A 15,533-nucleotide genomic window follows, 5' to 3' on the forward strand; every position below is an offset into this window, starting at 1 on the left:
GATTCTCATTGATGATTTTTCTCACAGTTTGTGCAGTTTCCCCACTTGAAAAAGGATGTTTCATCTACCCAGGGTTTGAGCAGGACTCCACTCATCAATCAGACAGTTGCTTTCAGAACACAAAAGGACAATGTTCACATCACTGTATTCAGCAAATAGTAACAACCATTCCTCATGGACATTTTCACCACACTGGCAAATGCTACTCCACTCAGTTTATGTTTGTCAACCTCAACACCACATAAACTGAAGCGACAATTCAACCCAATACTATACCACACATGAATTTATCTGCATTTTAAAGAGTTGATTTTGAATCACAGTTTAACAAATTACTCTGAGCATTTTTTAAAACTATTTTATTCTTTTTACTTCATGGTTTTAAAAGTATTTAAAGTGCATAAAGTGCTTTTAAAGTCCAATCCTTTCCAGATCCAATAAATAAATAAAGGGCATAGTAAAAACCCACCATTACAAACAGGATGAATTCACTGGTCTTAGCTGGAACCCTCTAATTAGCACCAATTAGCCTGCAATCTTATTTTCAACTGAATAATTACAAAACACACGGCAATTATTGGTAAACAGACAAAGTTTACTCCGTGGCTAATGCTAATGCTAACACATACTGCAGTGGCACACATCGGCAGCTTAAACAGTCTTTTAGAGTCTCCACAATTCTGCTCTTACCGACTGCAACCCGGATTTTGGAGATGAAGGCAATCCTGCACAGTTTGCCGCAGATCTTGATGCTTTCCCAACAGAAACTCATGGCCACTTTGTTTGAACGCGGTCATTCATTCTCAGTTCCTCCTCAGTGCTGTGTGTGTCCCCTTTTTTGCCGCCGGTGGCAAACCTGCAGCCGCAGATTGTTTCCGCCCCAGCTGAGTGTAGGACCTGTGCGTAAATGCTTCTCCTTTGAGTTTTCAGCTCCTTCCAGTTTGACTTGACACATAGACTGCTTTGCACTCTGTGTCACCTGTACCTTCAGAGCTCTGAATAAAAGAACAAAAGATTTATTGCAAAGAACAAAAAGGTTTTGCCTCCACAGCAGCTTGTTATGAAAATGATTGTATTTGATGATTGAATGTTCTTATTCATTGTAGTACTGTGTGATGTGTGCTAAAAGAGGAACAAGGACACGAGCTATCATCAATATCATTTCATCTTACATGGCTAATTTCAAAAAATATGACATTATCTAAATATGCACTACTGTTCAAAAGTTTGTGGTCACTTAGAAATGTCCTTTTTCTTGAAATCAGTTTTTTCAATGAAGATAGCATTAAATAAATGATAAATCCAGTCAAGACCTTGTTAATGTGGTAAATGACTATTGTAGTTGGAAACGACTGATTTTTAATGGAATATCTCCATAGGGGTACAGAGGAACATTTCCAGCAACCATCACTCCTGTGTTCTAATGCTACATTGTGTTAGCTAATGGTGTTGAAAGGCTCATTGATGATTAGAAAACCCTTGTGCAGTTATGTTAGCACATGAATAAAAGTGGGAGCTTTCATGGAGAACATGGAATTGTCTGGATGACCCCAAACTTTTGAACGGTAGTGTACAGAAGAATATGGAAATCATAACGCAGTGTTTGAGCGGTCGTAGGTGAGCTGGTGTGCTTGAGCTGCAGCGAGTACTGGAGAGGACTTTATAGATCTACATGCACCACCGTTCAAAAGTTGGGTTTTCATGTTTTACATTTCTAAGTGACCCCAAACTTTTGAACACTCGTGTTTGCGTCAGTAGACTGTTTTCTGCTCAAGTCTGCTAAAATTGGATCCAACCTGTTAACCTGCACACCAACTGACCTACAAGAGCTGCCGTGTTCATGTGCTGGGGATGGCCATTTTGGATAATTGGTGGCCTTAAAAAAGAACTGAATTATCATTTGCATGAAACAAAGCCAGGAGACATCATGATGTGACTGGTTCAGCAAGCTTTGAGTGACACTGAATTAAACTTCTGCTTCAGGAAAACATGAAAGCTCTAACCAGCAGCCATTAATCGTCACAGGAGACTTTTTCACTGATCTTGTGTTGTGTTTGGTGAATTTACCATGTTGTGTATTTGTACTTTCTCTGTGTCCTTCACTGACAGTCATCTAACCACTGAGAGGTAGAACTGCTAAAAGTGTTTGAAGTTAAACACAGCAGTGTGTATCTGGTTCAGACAGAATTAATCCTCATGAAATGTGTGTGTTTCATGTAGTAACATAAGAAGGTTTTGTTTGAATGGTATGTTTCATTTTGCACAGGACCTGAGGTGTTGTGCATATTGTGTGTGTGGTTGTGTTAATTGTGTGTAGTGATCTGAAATTCTGAGCCCTGTTTTCAAAACCGTGCTTAAGCAATCTTAAAAAAAAAATGTAATGCTAATGTTTCACAGATGAGACTGACAGCACATATCTACAGCCAGCAGCCAGTTAGCTTAGCATAAAGTCTGGAAACCACACAATGGGATAAATAAAGGTGCTAACAGGAGCTAAAATGGTTCATAACAGTCATGCTACTGAGAAAACACTTAAATTCCAAAGAAAATCTCCCATCTAGATTATATTTAATTCCAAAAAAATTCAGAGAAAATACCGCTGGTATTTACAACATAAAACAGATGAGAAGTGAACAAAAACCTCCACATTACTTGGCGATTGCTATTTGTTGTGGTCTGTATCTAAAGCTCTGGATGCTAGAAAGCAAATCTTGTGAAAACGCCCCACACTTTTTGCTAGCTGAGCTGCGAAGCTGCTTGCCTGGCTAAATACTGGAGCTGTGTTGAAAATTCATTTCTCCATCACTCACATGTATGAAATGACAAATGAAAACAGACCTCAGGTTGAAAAGAAAACCGAAGTTCCCCTTTAAGTTCTGGTGTTCTTATAAAACGTCATCAGTCAGAGACCAAGTACTGATCCAGTTCAAAGCAGCATCTGATCAAGAACCAATGAAATACCTGGATGTGTTCTGGCTCCGCCCACATTATGGAGAATCATCAGACCAGACCAGTGAGGACTTGGAACCAAATATCCCAGAATGCATTTAGACCAGCAGCAAAGACCGAGGAGGAAACTTTCAGAGAAAACACAAGTATTTTGGGAATACTGCTGTTATTGTGACACAAAATGTAGTTTTCAGATGATTTGAGGTGAGAAAGCGGTTGTAAAAATGTCCAATGTGTGGTCAGTTTATCCAGATGAAGCTGATTAAAAATGAGCTCCAACGATTTCAGAGCTGTGAGGTCCAGGTTAGACAGCTATGATGGACGGTCAGCCTCACTGTAGAGCTCCTTATCTGGACCAGACTTTACAATCTGCTGCTCTGACGCTTCTATAGCGCTTCAACAGGATATTAGTAGTTTATGTTGATCTAACCGTCACACTTTGACCTCATACTTTATTTTTATTGTTCAGAGAAAAATCAGTTTGAAAGAAGTTCAAGTTATAACTTTATTTTGTTCATGTTTTACTCGGTCACTGACTGTAATAATAAGAACAGATATAAATTAAAACACAAAATATTATTTTGAAGTTTTGTTTCTGAGTCTTCACGACAAAAAATATGTATTTTTTTGTTCCAGTCGTTGTAGTTCTTTATATTTGTTTTCAGGGCATATTTTAATTGAATATAATTGAAAATGGCAAGAAAAAGATCAGAACAAAAATAAAAACATTAGTTTTACTGCTTTACAAAAGATCTTTTTTCTATTTTCATTTTAACAATTCATTTTTGCCATGGAAGAGGATAAACATTGTCCAAATAAAAAAGCTGTGATTATCCAACATGGAAAATTAAATCCCACTTTTCAACAAATAAGCAAACAAACATGAAGATCAAAGTGTGTTATCAGTCATTTATTAAATGAAAAAAGTTATAATAGTTGAAACCCACAGGTAGAGCAAATAAAACTGGAGAAAGATGTATTAAAAAATCATTGATCTTGTTCAGGAAAAATCAACCACTGCAATGAAAATAAAAACTCAGTTAGACATTGATTACAGCACAAGATCTGTTCAAAGAATTTAGACCATGGAAGGGTTAAAATACACCAAAATGTGAGGAAAACCTCCTTTAACGGCCAAACACAACATTTATAACATTGAACAGGCTGAAAAATGTTTATTTACAGAGTTAAATGTAATCTGGATAGTCCTGGTGGGTTTAAATTCTTGAAGAAGTACACTGATGGAGATGTCAGAGTCTGAAGCTGGGGCCTCATACATGCACTGTAGGAGGAAACATATGACAACTGAAAGCATCACTCACATCCTCTATATCAAAGGGGAGTGCCTGTACAGAAATGACATGATATTCAAATCAGGACTTTCTCACACGCTTATTATGAGTTCATCAGTTAAACATCATCTCTTCTTATTTCATAGATCGCCGCTGCGGAAAAGAGTCAAACATTGTCAGCAGGATTTGAACCTGCGCGGGGAGACCCCAATGGATTTCTAGTCCATCGCCTTAACCACTCGGCCATGACAACTCCTGTGCTCCTGCTTTCTGTTCTGTGTGATGAAAGCGCAAAATTTGGCTTCACATACAAACATCTGTCGTGTTCCCACCCTTGCTTTACACATTTATCTAATCACTTAAACATTGGAGCTCCGTCTCTCCCTGTTGCTCCGTGCAGCTCTCCTGAGGTCAGCAGAGTCTCTGCTCACCTGTTGGTGGCGGTTAAAGTTGGTGGGTACTGGAGGACAGGCTTGGTGGTCAGAAAAATGCACACAACTTTTCATCCCCTATCATCTCCATTAAGTCCAGGGACACCAGGATCCAGAGCCCAGAGTGATGACCATTACACCATGGAACTTCCTCCACTGTCCTCCACCTCATCTTCTCATCTGACAGAGATCATCAAACACAGTACTAAGTTATAACACAACAACAGAACAAAATAAAGTTAGTTTACCCTGTATAATTCCAGTGCACCAAAGGACAATCTGAAATCAATACCAGCAGTTCAAAATATAATACAGGCTATAAACAACAAAATGACTCTAGCCAAAGTCTGAAAAGAAAGTTATAAAAAAAGACTGCAGACCATGGGAATGTGGAATCAATAGGCTCATCAATATCACTTTCCCATTATGTGGAAGTTGCTTCGAGAATGATTCAAGATTTAGTTTCATTTTCATCAGGTTGTTTTGCTGTAGAAAATACTAAGATGTTGTGTGTCGTGACAGAGATCAGGGCTTCTGGCTGATGTTCATTTCCTCCCTTTTCTCTGCACCTGCTTCTCTTATCCGTTTGAACTCCTGAGAGCACACAAAAACAGTCCATTTCATAGCGATGGTGGTATAGTGGTGAGCATAGCTGCCTTCCAAGCAGTTGACCCGGGTTCGATTCCCGGCCATTGCATGTGTGCTGGTAATGAAATGTTGTGTGCTTAATGTTTGTAATGGTTTAACTGACACAACTAAACACTTTGTCACAGAATGTGAATAGTATCATATTCTGTAATGTTTCTGTTTCTCAGTCTGAAGGTTGATCTTTGTGTCTTGCAGAAAGAAACTGATGGGCATGTCATAGTCTGAAGCTGGGGCCTCAAACATGCACTGTAGAAGGAAACGTATAACAATTGAAGCCATCACTCACATCCTGTACATAGAAGGTGAATGACTTTGCAGAACTGACATGATATTCAGACTTGCTCATAATAAGATCATCAGTTAAATATCATCATCTCTTCTAATTTCATAGATGGCCAGGATTAACTGTTTGGAGGGGATTTTCAACCTATGTCTTACTGCCACAGCAGAAAACAGTTCAATGTTTTCAAACCTGCATGGGGAGACCCCAGTGAATTTCTAGTCCATCACCTTAACCACTTGGCCATGAGAACTCCTGTGGTACTAATTTCTGTTCTCCATCTATCCATCCATTTTCTTCCACTTATCCGGGGCCGGGTCACGGAGGCAGCAGGCGAAGCAGGTCGTTCCCACACCGCTGTGCACAGCGCACACACTGCACACCCAAAGTCAGCTGATCTCATGTGATGCAGATTTGCTCCTTGATCAAGTGACATTTGTCCGGATTTTTGGCACGAGCGGCGTCGGATCAGCACCGCAGCTGGATGGCCCGATTTACATACCCAGCGCAGCTGATACTCACAAGAATAACTTACTAAAATTATATGCACTCCTGTTATTAAGTCCAGTTCAGTCTGTTAATGTTAACCGTTTCAAACTAACGTTAATAGGTGTGTTGCAACTGAAATAACAAGCTTGAAATTTACCTGTCCCATTGTCCCCTTTAGTATTTTTCTCGACTGTAAATCTTCTGTCTAAGAATAAATCTGAGGCTGCTGTTCTTTTTTTTTTTTTGTCTGTAAATCCGCTCAAAAATGACACCAACCAACCATGGCGTCATTACTTAAGCTTCATGCAATTTTTTTCTTCTTTGTGACTGTGACCATCACCTGCCCTCATGGCAAATTAACCGATCATGTTTATTTCAAGCTGTTTCCTGCATTATGCCATTGAGGGCTGTGCACACCCAAGTGAAACATAAAACAAACACAGGACAGACAGAAAGGTGAGGCATAGACAGTGTTCTGAGAGAAAAGGTGCATTCTATTTATTTGTGCTCTTTAATTCTCTGAGGCTGCTGTTCTGAGAATGAGCGACTAAAGCTTTTTCTGAATAAATCAATAAAGATCCATTTATGGAAAGATGTGATGAAGGCAGTTTTGTCTTTAATTATATTCAACAATATAACATATTTGACCACTTTTAGTTGATTATTCTAACTTTAACAGACTAAAGTTAAGGCTATATACTTAATTTCTAGTAAGTGGTCCAGCCCCTCCTATATTTTTATGTATGTGGCCCTCAGTGAAAAAAGTTTGGACACCCCTGGGGTAAGGACAGGAGGAGGAGGAGAAGATGAGGGGGATGGGTATTTGACTTAGGAGAGCTGAATTTGGAAGTGGGTGTGAGCATTTACATAAATGGCTAATCTAAGTTTACTTTACCTCCACTTTCAATCCATAGAAACATACCGTGGAGCTGTCTGGCAAATGTTGCTCCAAATGTCAACCACTTCTTCTCCCTGTCAAGAACTGCTGCTAATGCTTTGACCGGCATGGCACAGAAATTCCTAGACTTAACTTACCAAGACAAAGTGACCTGCACAACAGACTTGGACATTGGATTATAGCAGCGTTTTAGAGGTCACATGATCTGCTTGGATCTAGGATCACGTAAAGACTTTTCTTCTAGTCACCTCTTGCTGACAGGGCTGGGCAGCTGCTGGGAGGTCCAACTAGGACATGTTGCAAGTTTGGTGGTGGGACGAGTGATTGCATGTGGCTTATCTAAGCTCACACACTCATACATGCAGCCACACACACCTACTTAGCATTTGTTCAGTGGATCATGGATCAACAAGCACAACAGGTTTGAGAGTTTTGCAATGAGTGCTGGAAGTGAAAAATTAGTTTTGAGGGCTTGTTGTGTTGTTGTGCATCAGTCAAAATACAATAGGTTTATAAATCTTTTTTTTTTAAAGTTGAAATAAAAGAAGGAAATCAATCATAAACAGTACAACACATTTTAAGGACTTATTAAAAAGGATTCACTAGATAAATGGAATAGAAAAAATGACTTTAAATTCAGTGAATAAATGTAGACACAAGCTTCTTTAGAGTAAATCAGGCAGTTAGCAGTTCTAAAGCAGTAACAAGATTAAAAGCATGAACATTAATGTCCCAGAATGATGTGTTAGTGGTGTAATATAATACAACATTGTGCACCAACACAAAGCTTTCAGTAAATGTTCATTTTGTAAATGTTTATCGTGTAGTACTGCATTGTATAGCTCTGTCTGGGAAAAATGAGCATGTTAAAGATAAATGAAGTAGAAAAACATGAACTAAAATGAAGTGAAGTTTTTTTTTCTCTACTGTAAAGTTTAATTGTTTCAAATTGGATCCTGAAGAAACATTCGCTCATCTTGTGTGCACTTCTGCTGTATTTACAGCTAAATGACAATAAAGCTTGATTTAATTTGATTTTGATTTGAATAAAAGTGCAAACATGTTTCATAAAGGTAAATAAGGTATAAAGGCATAAGGCAACTTAGGCCAGATTTTAATAGAAGTGATCCCTTAAAAACACACTACAAGTCCATCTTCTACAGGGGATCAGTTCTGACATAAACCACTGATCAAACATTGCCCACTGTGCTGCACAGCACACTAGCAGAGGTCCAAAGTTAGACTCATTCAAAGGGCTGCACTGATTCTATATCTGTCACTTGTATCGATTTTACTGCTGATTATCTGTCAAACACGTCTACCACCTCCAAGCTATCATGCTCATGTGATTTTGTCAATCCTTTTGAGTAACTCTGATGTTTGCAACCCCAGCCCCCGCCGTTGTGCTAATTCAAACAATTTCAAGGACAAAGGATGGGAGCCTCTTGTATCACACAACCAGCAGTGCAACGGATACGGTGCCAGAGGGGCACAATTGTCAAGGATTAGCGGCCGTCACAGGCGCAGATGGATGTATCACCTCCCAGCACCGCTGATGAGTGCCTGAGTAGGACAACTGCCCCAAATGAGCTTTAAGCAGAACTTTAGATGCAGTCAAAAGATTTGAAGTGAAATAAGGAACCAACCAGAGCATGTTGGGAGGATGAGGGACAACAAAGAGAAGAGGGTCGCTTTCTGATTGACCTGTTGCTCTGCACAAACCTGTGGCTCAGCACATGCATGATGCAGATTTAGCCACTGAACAACCACTTTAGCTCATAATGCTGGTTTTCAATAATAACTATGGTGAAGACTGGAAGTTTTTGCACTATTTTTGGTTTTCATATTAGCCAATATTCCATATACTGAAAAAATACATTTTTAAAAAACTTTTTTAAAAACTGCAATAGTTAATCATTTTACAGAATTACAAATAATAACGAGGAAAAATCCCAGATTTATTTTTAAAATTCACATATTAACTGTGAAAAACAGGCTGCGCAAAATGTCCACATCAAAAGTCTGTTTTTTTTAAATTGTGATTTGTCCTTTTATAACATTTGGCTGTAAAATAGTACCTACTGAATTAAATGATTGAAATCAACAAAACACACAAAAACTACAAAACAACATTTTAAAGATATCCAAATCCTAAAAATGTAACATTTTATTATCTTACACAATTTTTAAATTGTAAAATAAAAACATTCTACATATTTTAAAAATGTTTTACATAACTTCACTTTTTTTTGTTAAACTACCAATAATTTCCAGTAAAATCCTAGAAAAAAGTATTAATTTACATGTTGATTGTAAAGAGAAACACACAAAAATGATATTTTATACAAATAATAATTTATTATTATATAATGTGTGAATGTAAAAATGCACTTTTATTTCAAACTAAAAAATTACAGATATTTGCTGTTATTTTACTTTAAAAAAAACATACAGATTTTAAAGGTTTTTTAATTGAACTTTTAAAACTATCACCTTAATTAAATACATGAAGTGATCCAAACAGAACATTAACATTGTGCCTTCTGTGCGTCCATACTATAGAACTAGCTGTCCCTCAAACACTGAATCTTGTGACTAGTTAGTCTTATTTATAGGGGAAAAACCTTCCCAACACCCAGGTCTTTTCACATTCCTGAGAGGAACCCACCCCCTTTCTAAAACAGAGAGATCTTATGGTGACAAATCTTCAAACCAACTTCCTCCTCTTCCTTTCAGCTGCAGTAATGGCCCAGTGAACTGGATTCTCTCTGTCCTGACTCACATCCTCTGTGCCATAACATTTATGCTGCCTGTTCAGAAGCTGCTACATGAATCACAGCAGGCACCAGCTCAGCTCATCACATCCTGACTAATAGTCTGAATATTAGTCTGGGATGATGTGATATCAGAAACCATATCTTACTGGAAAGCCACCACACGTACACACTGCTGTTTACAATGTTCATTCTCGTCAACTTTGGCGCTGCTTGAGCACGAATCTGGTTAAGAATCTGACAAACCGAGGCGTTGACAGTCGATGTCTCATCCACGCTTTTAAGGCCTTGTTGTTCTCTCTGCAGCCAGGCCATACTTATCTCACACAAGAAACTGTATGTGAGCAGAAACAATAGGCTTGACTGAGTGCATTCCCACCAAGGTGTTAGGTTACATGGGCCTGGTCTATTTAAAAGATGACATCAGCAAGAAGGGACTTTGCAGCATTATCTTTGTCACTCAGCTTTTGAGAAATGGCACATCAGTCACCAATTAATGAATTTCTGGCATGACGTTGCGATATCAGGAAATAACCCGAGGCCACTGCAGGATAATACTGAGATTACATTTATTACAAATGCTAATAAAAATCCACACCTAATCAATTCTCACTGTGAAATGATTTAAAGTGTCCCATCCAGACTGTGGAAACTTCACAGCAGACGGTGAAAACGAAGCATTTCATTTACATGTGAAGAAATAAATCTCATCCATAAGTGATTGTACATTCATTCACCGGCTCACACACCACCTACTGGATTTTTAAAAAGCCACAATAATGCAATTAGCCTAACAAAGAAAATGGTAATCCACGAGTCAGTGTGACTGCATGGGTGGGATGAATCTGAAACGACCTGAGAAGGACTCTGAGGAATTTTCACACCAAAAAGCTCCAGGAGAGCCAGACTGAAACAGCAGCCTATAATCTGTGGGTAGTGCAGCTGAAACAACAACAGCAAAAAAAAGAAAAGAAAACATGCATTCAAAAGCAGGCATTTCTCCCAGGCTGCTTCCTGTGTTGCAGGTTTAGATGTAAATTATTTAATGCCAAATGCAGCCCATTAATTAAATGGTGCAAAGAACTGCAAAGCTGTCATTCACACAGTCTGTATTTACAGATATCGGTAACAGTATGATACATTATCAGACCAGCAGCAGATTCATAGCTGGGGGTGGATGCACAGATGCTGATAAAGCAGATGTCCACAGTCCTTTGTGATAAATTCATCCTGAAATCCTTCCATTTCTGTCCTCAATATTCTACCAAATATCAAAGATTCCTTTGGAAGCAGATCTTCAAGGATTTTAGATTTGATTTCCAACAATCAGAATGTTAGAAGTTTCCCTGTTGATCATATTTTACTGATAGTTTCTACCAAATGTTTCAGCTCATTTTTACTGGAATATTTTGAAGTAAAGTTTGTGTTTTCTGGTGAATGGATCAGATCTCACATTTCGTTTCAATCAAACCCTGAGGCTTCTGGAAAATACACACAGCTTTAAAATAATGTTGGATCATCTGCTGACTGTGTCGTTATTAAATGGTTTTAGAGTTTCATTATTTTAACCCTCGTGTCGTTTTAAAGTTTGAAAATGTGGAAAATAATAAATATTTTCACAGTGAAACTTCTGATGTCCACATTTTAACATTTTTGGGAAATTTTTGAACATTTTTTGTTGGAAAAAGAAGAAATGTTTCTAAAGAACATTCACATAAAAATCAACCAAAATCCAGTAAATTCTCTGGATTTTGGTTGATTTTTATGTGAATGTTCTTAAAGAAAATATCAGAAGTTTTACTGATAAATATGGAATCACTTTAGATATATTGAGGATTTTTTTTAGAAGATTTTTACTCATTTTTTGAAAATATTTACAAGAATTTTCTTGTCAAATTTGGGGGATTTTGTTTTATTTTTAAAATAAAAGTTTTAAGGAATTATTTTAATTTTCTTCCTGAAGGTTTTTGCATATTTCCATAAATTTGGTGAATTTTTTTGCTGAATTTCTGGATTTTTTTCCTGTTTTTTGGTGCCGTAAATGAAGCCAACAGGAGGGTTGATATCCAGAGCTAATAATAAACAGCAGAGGACTGATGGGTCTCCTTGGTGTTTGCTCCTGTTAACATCTCATCTTCTAGTAGTTCCACATTGAAGGAATTCTGCTGGACAACATTGAGAGCATATGAATGAATTTTCAATCCAAAATAATGCAGTGAATGTCAAATAAAGTGGTGTTGAAGCTTGTCAGAAGCTTTCAATGAATGTAGAAAGAGTGTAAAAGCAGCATCCTCTACCAAATGAGCACAATCCATCAATCATCATCAAAGTGTCCAAATTCCAGAGAAGACATGAACTGCAGATTGTAAATGAGTCAAAGTATCCATTTAAAATCATTTCTAGACCATGATCACAAAGTCAAACACTAGATTGTTCTTTTGTCCTTTTCTGTCTCATTTTCACAATATTTTGTCTGGTTTTTGTCTCATTTTTTGTCTTTTCTAATCTGACTTTTGTGGTTTTGATCCTGTAGTAAAAAGCGGTCCGGCCCACTTGAGATCAAACTGGGCTAAATGTGGAACCTGAACTAAAATGAGTGTGACTCCCTGATTGAAAGCTTCTTTGAATGTTTCAAACAGTCATTCTCTGATATCAGCCCAGAAAAACGGATCAAAGTTGGTTGTAAGTCCATCTGGAGCCGCTGATTTCCCCAAAGACATTTTCATTCCAGCTCTATCAATCTCTCCAAACACGTGCTTTTAAAGTCAGTCTGAGGAAGAAATGCTTTGACTTTGAAAGAAAAGCTGCTGAATGTAAATGCTGATAGAATCTAAATCTTTCATCTGCTCTTTCTTCTGGATTGCTCCCAGTTTGATCATCAACATTTAGAGGCTGATTGCATTTCTCTCTAATCCACTGAAATAGGAACTGTTTTTCTCCCCATCTTCCATCCATTTAGCTCTGGATGCTAGAAATGCACCTGGTGCTTTATTCCAATCCAATTCATCTCCTTTAGATTGGAACCCAATCACTTCTTCTTTCTTCCTATCAGAGAACACATTCATTTTACAACACTCATTCATATCATTCATCAACTGTCTTTCTCATTCTTTGGCTTTCTGACACATTCTTTGACCACAATCTACTGAGTTTTCTCTCACTTTATGTTGGAAAAATTCACATTTACTTCCAGAAGAACCAACGCCATTGTCTGACTTTAACTCTCCTGTTTTCTTCATTCACCAAAAATATTGTTTCCTGCTCTGAAAAAAATCCAGAAATTCAGCAAAAAAAAATTCACCAAAATTCTGAAAATGTGTAAAACCTTCAGGAAGAAAATTACAATAATTCCTTAAAAGTTTTATTTAAAAAAAGAGAAATCCCCTTAATTTGGCAAAAAATTCTTATAAATATTTTCAAAAAATGAGTAAAAATCTTCCAAAAAATCCTAAAAGTATCTAAAGTGATTCCATATTTATCAGTAAAACTTCTATTTTCTTTAAGAACATTCACATAAAAATCAACCAAAATCCAGAGAATTTACTGGATTTTGGTTGATTTTATGTGAATGTTCTTTAGAAACATTTCTTTTTTCCACCAAAAAATGTTCAAAAATTCCCCAGAAATGTTAAAATGTGGACATCAGAAGTTTCACTGTGGAAATCTCTATTTTTCTCCACATTTTAAACTTTCAAACGGGTCAATCTGAGCCTCAGGACGACACGAGGGTCAAAGCAACTCTGAGGGAGCGTTTGTAGATGTCAGAAAGTTGTGCTGCTCAGAGCTCCATGTTTCTCCCACTTTTCTTTTTCTTTTCCTGCATTTTGTCCAAAGTGTGGCTGCCAGGAGCTCTGCTTCACTTCAACCTTCATGTCTTTAAAATGAGCCCAGCTAGCTTTGTGTTTGTGCACTGGGACATGCTAGTGTAGCAGGATGAGTCCTGTTTAAGGACATTTTGTGTCCTCTCAGGTAGCGCTGAGCTGTGGGCCAATCGGAACACGCCCACCCACTATAAAAGCTGAGAGGGGCCCCTGTACTCAATTCAATTCAATTCAAAGAGGCTTTATTGGCATGACAAACACATTCGCATTGTCAAAGCATTACATAAAATAAGCACACAAAATAAACAGCTTAACACACTTCACTGGGGTGCAAAACAGTGCAAGACAGTAGTGCAAATACTATAAAATAAGAATAAAATTAAAAAGAATAAAAATATATAGTCTCTTTGTACTTTCTAAGTGCTGAGAGTACAAGTGTGCAGTAGGGCTGTAAAGTGTTCATGGAGGTTTCAGTTTTTCAGTCCTTTTTCCGTCACAGCCGTGTACGAATCTGGCTGCCGTGTTTGCACACTGCCGTACTTCCCCGAGCAGGTATGGCAGTTTGAGCATGTTAGGTATGCTCTGAAAGTCGGTGTGTGTGTGTGTGTGTGTGTGTGATGAGGGGGAAGTAGGTGTCCCTGAGGTCCTGGTACAGGGGGCAGGCGGTCAGGAAGTGCAGTTCGGTCTCCACCTGACCCTGTGTGCAGTGGGGGCACAGTCTGTCCTCTCGGGGGGTCCAGGTCTGTCTGTGCCGGCCTCTCTCGATGGCCAGGTTGTGCTCGCTGAGCCTGTACCTGGTCAAGGATCTCCTGAGCTGTGGGTCGGTCACGGTGCTCAGGTATTCTGCCACCATGTATTTTCTGTTTAGGGCTGAATATATTTCCAGTTTTCTCTGGTGTTTAATGGATTCTGTCCAGCGGTTCAGGTATTTCTCTTTCTGTTTCTTTATAATTTGGTTGGGTCTGATTGGCTGTCTGTTTGGTGGCTCTGCTTGTGTTTGTGGGCAGAGTCCTAGAAGCAGCTGGCTGAGGGGGCATATGTTTACAGCCCGTCTGTGGGTGAGGGCTTTGCAGTGGAGAGTGCTGGGCTCACTCTCCTGAAGGTGCTCATAGAATTTTAGAGCTCCCTTCTGGATTTTAATAATTAGAGGGTATTGTCCTAATTCTGCTCTACATGCATTGTTTGGTGTTTTGCGTTGAACGTGAAGAATAGATTTGCAGAGTTCTGCATGCAGAGTCTCAATTTGGTGTTTGTCCCATTTTGTATAATCTTGGTTGACAATTGGTCCCCAGATTTCACAACCATAGAGAGAAATTGGTTCTATAACTGAATTCAGAATTTTGAGCCAGATTAGAATTGGGATGTCTAATTTAATGTTCTTTTTGATGGCGTAGAAAGCTCTTCTCGCCTTGTCCCTCAGATCGTTCACAGCTTTGTTTAAATTTCCAGTGTAACTGATGTTTAGTCCAAGATATGTGTAGTTTTTAGTGTGTTCTAGGACCTTTTTATCTAGGTGAAATGTGTGTTTGGAATGCAGTGGGCTGGGTCCTTTTTGGAATGTCATTATTTTTGTTTTGGACTGGTTTACTGTCAGGGCCCATGTCTGGGAGAACTTGTGCAGAAGATTGAGGTGTTGTTGTAACCCTTCTTTAGTTGGTGACAGCAGCACCAGGTCATCAGCAAACAGCAGGCATTTGACCTCTGTGTCTGCCAGTGTGATACCTGGTGCTGCAGACTGCTCCAGAGCTTCTGCCAGTTCATTGATGTAAATGCTGAAGAGGGTTGGGCTCAGACTGCATCCCTGTCTGACCCCCCTTCTCTGAGGGAAGAAGCCTGTGTGTTTGTTGCCCATCTTAACGGCACACTTGTTGTGTGTGTACATTGACTTTATAATGTCATAAGTTTTCCCTCCTATTTCACTTTGTAGTAATTTGTACAGCAGACCCTGGTG

The 15,533-nt window shown here is 38.6% G+C and overlaps 4 protein-coding genes and 2 non-coding genes across 9 annotated transcripts in view; 2 read left to right on the forward strand and 4 right to left on the reverse strand.

Moving 5' to 3' along the window:
- Window positions 1-1,083, reverse strand: part of LOC127531996 (zinc finger protein OZF-like) — a 37,862-nt gene extending 36,779 nt beyond the window's left edge. Inside the window, exon 1 of the mRNA XM_051942911.1 lies at window positions 691-1,083. The gene's annotated coding sequence lies outside the window, so the exon portion shown is untranslated. The remainder of the gene's footprint in view (window positions 1-690) is intronic.
- The window catches only part of LOC127531994 (zinc finger protein OZF-like), a 289,632-nt gene that overhangs the window by 56,133 nt on the left and 217,966 nt on the right, over window positions 1-15,533 (forward strand). The window lies entirely within an intron of this gene.
- Window positions 1-15,533, reverse strand: part of LOC127531964 (zinc finger protein 665-like) — a 266,519-nt gene that overhangs the window by 12,180 nt on the left and 238,806 nt on the right. The gene's annotated exons all lie outside the window — the stretch shown is intronic.
- LOC127531989 (zinc finger protein OZF-like) overlaps window positions 1-15,533 on the reverse strand; it is a 121,897-nt gene that overhangs the window by 10,803 nt on the left and 95,561 nt on the right. The window lies entirely within an intron of this gene.
- Window positions 4,413-4,494, reverse strand: trnas-aga (transfer RNA serine (anticodon AGA)). The gene has a single exon. It is a non-coding gene; the product is annotated as a tRNA-Ser (tRNA).
- On the forward strand, window positions 5,298-5,369 carry trnag-ucc (transfer RNA glycine (anticodon UCC)). Its single transcript has one exon. It is a non-coding gene; the product is annotated as a tRNA-Gly (tRNA).

Source organism: Acanthochromis polyacanthus, chromosome 22 (assembly GCF_021347895.1).
Source record: "Acanthochromis polyacanthus isolate Apoly-LR-REF ecotype Palm Island chromosome 22, KAUST_Apoly_ChrSc, whole genome shotgun sequence".
Classification (NCBI taxonomy): domain Eukaryota; kingdom Metazoa; phylum Chordata; class Actinopteri; family Pomacentridae; genus Acanthochromis; species Acanthochromis polyacanthus.